The sequence below is a fragment of the Enhydra lutris genome, unplaced genomic scaffold (genome assembly GCF_002288905.1).
Source record: "Enhydra lutris kenyoni isolate GAN:26980312 unplaced genomic scaffold, ASM228890v2 scaffoldscaffold2, whole genome shotgun sequence".
In the NCBI taxonomy this organism is placed as follows: domain Eukaryota; kingdom Metazoa; phylum Chordata; class Mammalia; order Carnivora; family Mustelidae; genus Enhydra; species Enhydra lutris.
This window is the reverse complement of record NW_019154086.1, coordinates 66,470,735-66,480,505: the sequence shown is the minus strand read 5'-3', so window position 1 is coordinate 66,480,505 and position 9,771 is coordinate 66,470,735.

The window sequence follows — 9,771 nt, the reverse complement described above, 5'->3', positions numbered from 1 at the left end:
GGGTGTTATATGCAACTGATGAATTGCTGAACTCTACATCTGAAACTAATGATGTACTATCTATATGTTGGCTAAGTGAATTTAAATCTTAAAAATTAATTAAATAAATAAATTAAATAAAGGGGGCTAATATAGCACTGTATGTTAACAACTGGAATGAAAATAAAAACTTAAAATGAGTAAAAATAAATAAATAAATAAATTTATGTATTTATTTATTTATTATTTAACATTAATAGAATAAAATGTCTTTTTTCTTGCTGAAAAGCCAATAAATAATTACAATCATCTAAAGTTATTTTTGAAAATTTTTAAACAACTAAAATTACAACTTTTAGCACAATAACTACTTTCATGTTTTCTTCCAGGTGACTAAGTGTATGGTATTTATATTATGGTAATCCTAAAGTATGTATTTTGGGGGTGAAATTAATTTTTATTTATCTTTTTAAAAGATTTTATTTATTTATTCGACAGAGAGAGAGATCGCAAGTAGGCAGAGAGGCAGGCAGAGGGAGAGAGGGGGAAGCAGGCTCCCTGATGATCGGAGAGCACCATGCGGGGCTTGATCCCAGGACCCTGAGATCATGACCTGAGCTGAAGGCAGAGGCTTAACCCACTGAACCACCCAGGTGCCAGGGGTGACATTTATTTTTAAATGACAATACCAATATTATACATGTTCCCTGAAATATTTTCAAGTAATAGAAGTTTATAAAGAAGAGGGAAAAGTGTACCTCTACAGTCCCACTCAGGAGTAAGCACTGTTAAACACACCCACCTTTTTCCTTGTATACTTACATATACACACCCAAAGAATGAATAATCCAATCAAGAAATGGGCAGAAAACAGGACGACATTTTTCTTTTGTCACTACCACTTAACATTTTGTTGTAAATATTTTCTGATGTTTCTGCATAATTGCTATTTTATTTTATTTTTTATGGCTTTTTTAGAGGTGGGGAGGGGGAAAAGGAGAGGGAGAAGAAGACTCTCAAGCAGGCCCCACGTCTAGCATAGAGCCCTATGAGGGCTCAGTCTCACAATCCTGACATAATGACCTGAGCCAAAATCAGGAGTTGGGTGCTTAACTGACTGAGCCACCCAGGCACCCCCATAATTGCCATTTTAAAGGCTACCTAGCATTCCTTTCTGTGCATGTAGTAACCAGGCCTCTTAATTATATCAGAAACCCAACCTAAGCCAGCTTTTAAAAATAGAGACTTAATGGCTCGAGTAACTGGTGTGGACATGGGTCGAAGAGATGTGAGGCGTGACTGGAGCCTGGGTTCAATGTTTTCAGGAATGTGCCAGCTCTGCCTCTCTTCATTTCTTGCCTCTGTTTGTGTGTTGGCCTTGGTTGGTCTTAGTTGGGCTTTCTCTATGTGGTTGACAATGCTAGGGTTTTATTTGTCTGGTCCTTCACCATAGAGGCAAGAAGAGACCTGCCTAATTCTAAAGGAAAAGTTGTAGGAAAGGACTTTTACTGGCTCATCCCTAAACCAAGCTCTGTGGGCTGTGGAGATGGGTAATCTGATTGGTCTCCTTGGGTCATGTCCTACCATTAGGTTTAGGAGAGATAAAGGAAGTTACTAGGGGAGAAACCTGTTGGGCAGCCATAAATAATACCTTTCACAGATATTAAATCCTAGGCTTTAAAGTTGTCTCAGTATTTTGGTTGGGATTGATAACCTTTAGAACATCTTCAAGGATGTTAGTTCTATAGGATTTTTTCTTTATGAAAAATTATTTGAAGTATTATTCCTGGATCAAAGGGTATCCAACAGACATTCCTAAGGCTCTTGCTATAAGCTGCCTTATTGTTTCGCAAAAGAATTGTAGTTTCTAAAATGAGTTTCTAAAGTTTCTAAAAATGAGGTCCTATTAAAAATTTAAAGTCCATTTATTAGTTCAACAAATACTTGTTTAGCTATGTGTCAGGCTGTATATCTGTTTTCAGTTACCAAAGTGATTCCTTTTCATTCAAAAACTTTACTCAAATTAACTTTACAGACATAATATAAATTGTAATCTGAGGCCTCATCACCCACCAGCTGGTTACCTCATTTCCCTGAGTTTTGCTTTGCTCATCTCTGAATGAGAATATCTGCCAAACTGTCTCCTCAGGGCCACTGAGGTGATCAAAGATGGAGGATGAGGTGACCAGGAGACAAGGTGCTCAAGAAGTGATGATAAAGTTTTGAGGAGACAATGAGGTGAATGTGATAGGAAATTTAAAAACTGAAAAAGTAAGTTTGTTAAACTGTAAAGCATGATATGAATGTAAGATATTATTATGATTGGGAGAGGTGCTGCAATGGCAGCTCTTTTTTTCATAGAAATATGGCATAAAATTATAACTGTGGAATATAAAACTGGGTTTTGAAATTCTGTTACCACTTTTGAAAAAAAAAAAAAAGGAAAACACATTTCTGAAAATGCCTCTTCCTTTAACTGGAAGTTCTTGTTACATTATGACCATTTTATTAAACATGTAGATGAAATGATAAGTTAATAAAAACAAGTGGATGAGTTCACATAGGTTGCTAACTTCCCTCCAGATATGAGTTACATTAATGAGCCAGAATTTATCATGTAAGGCATGAAAAACAAGACATGTGAATTGTAGTCAGGCTTTAACTTTGGCTAAGCTTTTTCAGAGTTAGAGTCATAGGTTTTCTTTCCCCTATGACTGAAAGCAGCCTTAGAGATCATTTAGTTCAACTCCCTCATTTTACAGATTATTTTAGTTTCATTGTTTTAACAGAACCCTTTCAATATATGCTTCCATTTGGTTAATACTTTCCCATCTATTACTTTTTCTTTTTCTTTTTTTGCCCATCTATTTCTAAAAGACATGTTGTGGGTATTTTTGAAAGGTACTTAAAATAGGGAAACCATTAGAATTATTACAGAGCAGTCCAAAATGTTCAGGAAAACATTTTCATTATGGAATCACAACATTTAAAAATAGTTCGCATTTACACTGGAAGGTTCCTAAAATGCTTTATGAATGAAGCTCTCATTAATCTCTAAAATGCATTCACAGTTATTTGGTTCCTTTATTAAGTAGTAGTGGGAATGGAAATCTAGAATCTCTACTCTATTGTTCAATTTCAATATACAGTTTAAAGATTTGCATGCCACCGGGAACTACAAACTGTCCAGAAGCTTTCTGGGGCTTGCCCCATAGTGTACACAACTGTGAAATGGTATTGTTGAACTAAAAGCCAAATTCTAGCAGAAAGGAAAATTAGCTAAAAGCTTAATTATAATTTTCTGCTAAATGTCATTTATTTAATTCATGCTTTATAATTTTGTCTCCACTTTTGGCATATGCAAATTTTGGCTAATATCTTTCTCATGGTGAGAGAGATAAGACTTACGGAATTTAACTGACACCCAAATGATGCTCAAACACAGTACCATTTATTGAACCACGGATGACCTCGCATTAAGGTAAGAAGACAATTATAAGCAGATTTTTGAAGAGGAAACAGAAAATTCATGAACCAGCCAATTATCCTTCCTACAATATTAGATACATTTTTTAGAAGTAAAGAAAGCAAGTGACAACTGTAATTATTGTTCATGGTTTTGATTGGAGTATGGTGTGGAGGATCATTCTCTTCTGATTCAAATTTTATTCTTAAAATTATTGTGAGGCCTTGGGCAGTTGACAACATTTAATACACACAGAGCCACATGACATAGCCACAAAGTGTACAGGGTTAGAGTTGAACAGACTTGGGTTTGAGCCTTGACACTGACCTGTCATTTGTTGGTTCTGTCACTTATCTCATCCCTTATCTAACTTACACTGAGCATCATCTATGTATCAGGCATTGCTTGGGAAGTAGAACTACAAAGCTACAGAAATTAATCAGACACGATTTTGCCCTCGAGGACTTACACTTCGTGACAAGAGATAAGCAACAAATAAATCTATAAAACAAGACTATTAAAACCTACAAAATGGGGGACACCTGGGTGGCTCAGTTGGTTAAGCAGCTGCCTTTAGCTCAGGTCATGATCCCAGAGTCCTGGGATCGAGTTCTGCATCGGGCTCCTTGCTCAGCAGGGAGCCTGCTTCTCTCTCTGCCTCTGCCTGCCTCTCTGCCTGCTTGGGCATGCTCTCTCTCTCTCTGACAAATAAATAAATAAATAAAATTTAAAAAACAAACAAACAAACAAAACCTACAAAATGGTAATGCTGTGAGGATTCAATGAAATGACATGCATAAAATATTTGATACTGGCCCTAGCATGCAATAGGCATATAACAAATTTAGTTTTTCTTCATTCAATTACTTCTTCATTCAACAATTTTTTTTTAGAGCCAAATAAGTTTATGGCACTGCTCTGGGTATTGAACAGGAGTCAGAGTTGTATCACCCAGCCATATAAAACTTGGAGGGAGAAGAATGGAAGTCAGTGTTTCAAATACATAGCTATCTGTGCACAAGGAAGTATTGGATAAATGTCAATTATATCCTGAAAATTAGATAAGTGCAAAGAGAGACAATAAGAACTGGATAAAAGTATTGCTTCAGTAAATGCCTTGATTAAATTGGCTGTCACGGAAGTGTAGTTTATCATTCAGTAGATTTACATGCATTTCTCCAATAAGATTTATCACTCACGTTTTGGAAGATGGCAGATTATGGAGTGACTCAAAATTAGAAATCAGTCTGACAAGCATGAGAGACAGTCAGGATCAAGACGAGCAAGAGAAGGCAACAATAAAATGCAAGGTCTTAAGTCCAAGCTGATGAATTTTGCTACAGAGGCAAGAGAGATCAGAAAGAGGTGACTGTCAAGATAGGAAGAGATAGAAGAATAGGGGCAAGGGAGGGTGGGAGGAGCATGTCCAGTGCTCAGAGAGAGTGTGTACGGTGTCAAAGGACAGAAGTTTGTGGTCAGGGGAAGGGAACTCGTAATCTCAAGGTATAACCTCTTCGCCGTCTCAAGTGGTGGTCCCAGGTAGAGTCATATGGGGGACCAGTTATGGCGGACATAAGATCCACTACTCAGGTCTTCCTTTTTAAGAAAGAACCTGGTACTGAACTTCAAAATGTGTGCCTCCAGCTATTAGCTCCTTCAAGATCTGCTCTGCGTTGGAGCGGAGTCCACACTCTTCACATTCACATTCTTTTTTGGGTGTCCCCCAGACAGTGGCTGAGCAGGGCAGTGGTACAAGGAACTAGCCATTCCCATCCAACAGGCACTCCTTGAACTGACCACCATTGCTCTGCTGCTCCCTGTCGGGTTAGCAGAGGAAGCAGTGCAGTCCGACCTGCTCAATCCTGCTCACTCCCCTTTCCTTCTACAGGTGTCACTCCCCCCAGATAACCTTCTGCACTCCTAACTCCATCTTACCATCTGTTGCCAAAAGAACTTATCTATAAACTTTTAAGTCTTGTTGCATATATTCTTCTTCTTCTTCTTCTTTTAATTATTTATTTGACAGACCGAGATCACAAGTAGGCAGAGAGGTAGGCAGAGAGAAGAGAGGGGGAAGCAGGCTCCCGCTGAGCAAACCCTGAGATCATGACCTGAGCCACCCAGGTGCCCCATTGTCGCATATATTCTTACTTTATCCTTACAACAGCTGAGGTGTTAGAGGTAGTAAGAGCACCCATGCTTGCTTTACAAATGTAAAAACTGTAACCCAGAACACTTAAATAAACTGACTGTGCTTATGCTGCTAGGCTGTGCCACAGTCGTGCCCTAATTTCCTCCAAGTCTTTTCCGAGCCTGGTGCTCTTTACCTTGGAGATATTGAGAATAAAGAGCGGCAATAAAAAAAATGCTAAAGGAGGCCATAACTGAGCCTCTGCCCAACTTTGTAGATTTAGTACGAGGTTGAAATGTAAAACATCATTGTAGAGGAAAAAAAATCTCATACTTATAGTAGTACATTTTGATTAAAGAAGAATATTATACATTATTTAAAAAAATTATTTCAAAAAAAATTATTTCTATCCCACTCTCATTTTAAGGTTTCCTTTTGTGTATATTTATGAGGATCTTATTAAGAGTTTTTCTGGCGTTCCTTTGCCATCAATGAAACAGACCAGAGTCCAGTAATTTCCATATCCAAAGAAAGTAGTACAACACTCTTTGAAACCACACTAGCTGTTTTACCATAAACAGAGTAATTTACAAATAACTGTTCCTTTGTTGAAATCTGACCATTTATTTTTTTCTTCTTTCTTTTGAATTTGGAAACAATAAAACCCAAAACAAATATAGAAATATGGAGACATATACAGATGACAATAAAGGTCACCCATAATGCCACTGGTGTATTTGGGCTTTAAACCTTTTTCATCTTCTACCAGTGTGTACATGTATGTACATTCATTCCCTCACCCTAATCTTAACACCTCATTATACCCTGGAAGTTGTGACTATACTTCAACCCAGGAAGTTTGTACAATTCCAAGGTCTCTTATATTAACAGGTGATGAAGTCACTGAAATCCACCTCTTATTCCCAAATGAATTAACAATATGTAACTTCTTAAATTTCAGATCTCACAGAGTTAGATCCCAAACTCAGTTCCCCCATATTTATTTTTTTGCTGACTCCTTAGATACTACCATGGTGGTCCTTGATGGAGGGAAAGCATCTGAAAGGTGACTGGGATGGCCTTTGAAGAAATGAAGAAAGTAACACCTTTTGGATAATATCCTGGTCATGGAGGCCCCCAACTGCCCTACCTCTGAGGTCAAGTTCGGAAGCCAGGTTGAACCAGACTGGATTCTTGAAGTGGACCTGGACTGGAATGAACCTCCTGGAAACACCAGGACAAACGAGCTGTGGATGGCAAGGTTTTGAACAAGAAACATATTTAGGTGACCCTGTCCAGTGGTGACTCATCACAGGTCAGATTCCCATTTTCTGGAGTGCCTGGGTGGCTCAGTCGTTAAGTGTCTGCCTTCTGCTCAGGTCACGATTCCAGAATACTGGGATCCAGCCCCGCATCAGGCTCCCCGCTCAGCGGGAGCCTGCTTCTTCCTCTCCCACTCCCCCTGCTTGTGTTCCCTCTCACTGTCTCTCTCTGTGTTAAATAAACAGATAAAATCTTTAAAGAAAAAAAAAAGATTCCCATTTGCTTAAAGTTCAGTGTTGGGATGGAGGATCTCTTTCCTAGAAGTGACTTGTGCAGGGGCACATGACTGGGAGAACGAAGTACTTGCTAAGGTGATACCACTTGCTTTTATGTCACACCAGCATGCGTGTCTGGACAATGTTACAAATGGAGCTAAGCCACAGAAATAAGACACATTTTAAAATTTGAAATAATTGAAAAAAGGAATATGAAATCAGAAATACATAATTAGTGAAAGCAGCTGGTAAAATGCAACAGGCATCCACAGAATCAAAAGCTCCTCTCGATAAAAGGAGGCCCAAGCAATCTTCCTAAAACTGCATCATTTTCCAAGTCCCACCTAACACGTCCCTGGGTCTTTGAAGGGACAGGCGCCTGACGTCCAAGTTGCACCAACCGGTCCCATTGAAGTTACATGAGTGCCACCTAGTGTCACTTGTTAAAGCTGAAAGCGGCTTAGGTAGATCTCTTAGACCTTCAATTTACCTGATGTGTGGCAACCAAAGCCCTGAGCACAGAGGTGATTTTAGCAGGCCACATCTATCTGATTAGTGGCTGAGCCAGGCCTGGGAATTGGTTGTCCTGCTTTACAGTTTCAACTGGTGGTAACCTCTGGAGTTTGGTAACGGGACTGTGCCAACAAATAAATCATAACCTTCCAGGGCTTCAGGTGCCCCGTGCATTAAACTCCTGAAATAACATTTCCTAAAAAATAAATAAATAAATAAATAAATAAATAATAACATTTCCTTGTTCTTAAAGTCTTGAGACACAGGAGTGGCAGAGAGCAGAATCTGAAAGTTAGCATATGTCTCCAAGGGCATTTAATCATCTCCTCTCCTCCATGACCAATGACCAATGACCTTAATCCAGCTGTACAAATAATCAAATTATTTCCTACAAGCAAGTGCTCTGGTCTAAAGTCATCAGCCTTAATCCAGGGAAGATGCCCTCGCTATCACCTTTTAGGCTTTCTGCCTTCAGCCTCTAGCTTTTCAAATGAAGCAGGTCTGACACCAACTGGGAGACCAGTGCCACTGGAACCATTCAGGCTTTGATCTCCAGAAGTCAGGTGTTTTCCAGTTCTCCAAGTAGAGCTGTTTCAAGATTAATCTAGGCTGGTGGTTCTTAATGCTGCCTGCACATTAGCATCACCCAAGGAACTTCTATGATACCACGGTGCTTGGGTGTGACCCTAGACCAGCAGAGTCAGAATCCCTGGGGCTGAAGTTCCCACATTGTTGCGTGCGGTTTTGTTAAGCTACCTGCGTTATTCCAGTGTTCAGAAGATTGTGTGGGCTGAGCTTGCCCTGAATAAGAGAATTGAAGAGTTAAAAGTAGGAAGAGTGGGAGTTAGATAAGCTCGTTCTACCCAGGGTCTCAGACAGAACTGGGTATATACTAAAGGCTCAATAAATGACCACAGAAAGGAACTTGTCCAGAGGAAATGGTACAATAATGCTGAAGGCATTCCCCAGGCTACTTATTTCAGGATTCCCTTACCTCCCTGCATAGGAAACATCTTCGAAAAATCACAAGGGAACTTAGAGGTAGGAGAAGCAGGTAGACAAGCCAATATAGAGCAGGAAGAAATGTTTCAAAACATGAATATTATTAAAGTACACCTCACCCTCTGCCTTCCTTCCCCTGTCCCATTTTTAATTCTTAATCCTTCCATTCAAATCACATATAGTGTATAGAGACATGTAGAATTAAAGGGGCCTGCCATATTCCAAAACACTGCCCTATTAATTCTCCGAGCAGTGACATTTGAACTGAGATGTGAAGTAAGAGTAGGTGTATGCATGTTGGGGTCTGTGTGTATTTTTCAAGGCAGAGACAGCATGAGCCAAGGCCATGTGTTGACGGTTTGTTAAAGGAAGGCAGAGGAAGCCCGTGTGATGGGGAGGAGAATGTGGTATGAGAGGGGACAAGAATGTTCAGGAGATGCCAAAGCAGTCAGGGCCTTGTTCGTTAGTTTTCATATACCAATATACCACATACCACTTTCTCTCATGCATTAAGTCCATTGCATGTTTTCCTGTTTGCTTTGATCTACTTTTCTTTCTTTCTTTCTTTTTTAAGATTTATTCATTTATTTGAGAGAGAGAGAGAAAGAGCAAGAGTGGGAGAGGGGAGGGGCAGAGGGAGAGGGAGACAGAACTCCAAGCAGACTCCACACTGACCACAGAGCCCAGTGTAGGCTCACTCTCATGACCCTGAGATCACCACCTGGACTGAAACCAAGAGTCACATGCTTAACGCAGGGCATCACCCAGGTGCCCTGCTTTGATCTACTTTTATGATCTCACCTTTAGTATCAGTGACTGATTCTCCTTAAGAACTGCTGACCTCCTTAAGAAAATCTCTAAGTGCTTTTTCTAAAATTCCAAATCTTTATTCCTATTCAACATGATAATATTCATTTAGGGCAATCCTCTTGGGTCTCCTCCCTCTTTGGGAGCTTTGTACTATCACTTTACTATTGATCAATAATAAACTTTGCTGTGGGGTGCCTGCATGGCTCAGTTGGTTAAGCGGCTGCCTTCAGCTCGGGTCATGATCCCAGGGTCCTGGGATCAAGCCCCACATCGGGATCCCTGTTCAGCAGAGAGCCTTCTTCTCCCTCTCTCTGCCTGCCACTCCCCCTGCT